Here is a 611-nt window from a genome sequence, read left to right as displayed (position 1 = left end):
GTCTAGTAATAGAGGATCTTATTGTGGCAGTTTATGTCTTCTGAGAATAATTATGCACTCCTTGATGAGAAACAAAACAGATGTTACGGTAAAGTAATGATATTAAGTGTGAAACCTTCTGGAAATAGACTAACATATATAAAAAAAAACTATTTGACTACATATTTATCAATGGATTTTCTATAAACTTGCATTACCAGTGAGTTAGCCTCAAAATTCATACGATACTCAATACTAAAATACGTTCGTTATATTGGCTCAATCGTAAAATAGACGCCAGCTGAAAGATATACGGTTTACAAGGGTCAGTGTCGGTCGATATCTGACGTCATACGATGAAGCCGCGCCCCTCTCTAAAAATAGGGAGGTAAACAAGTAAATAAATAACGAACTACAGAAAAGAAAGATGAAAAGGATCCTACAAGTTCTGGACGCAACTGCTTCGTTTCCCAGACCGTGCAGAAGGAAATGGATCAAGAAACTTCATCATTATCTGTACTGATATTTGTTTACATTTTCGCATTAAAATCCGGTTCGCGATTATGATTCAACCTTTATTTAATAATATCTAAAATAACTAACAGCCAATTAACTGTAGCCATATCGATGTT

This window comes from Penaeus monodon, chromosome 27, assembly GCF_015228065.2.
Source record: "Penaeus monodon isolate SGIC_2016 chromosome 27, NSTDA_Pmon_1, whole genome shotgun sequence".
In the NCBI taxonomy this organism is placed as follows: domain Eukaryota; kingdom Metazoa; phylum Arthropoda; class Malacostraca; order Decapoda; family Penaeidae; genus Penaeus; species Penaeus monodon.
Note: the sequence above shows the minus strand (reverse complement) of the source record.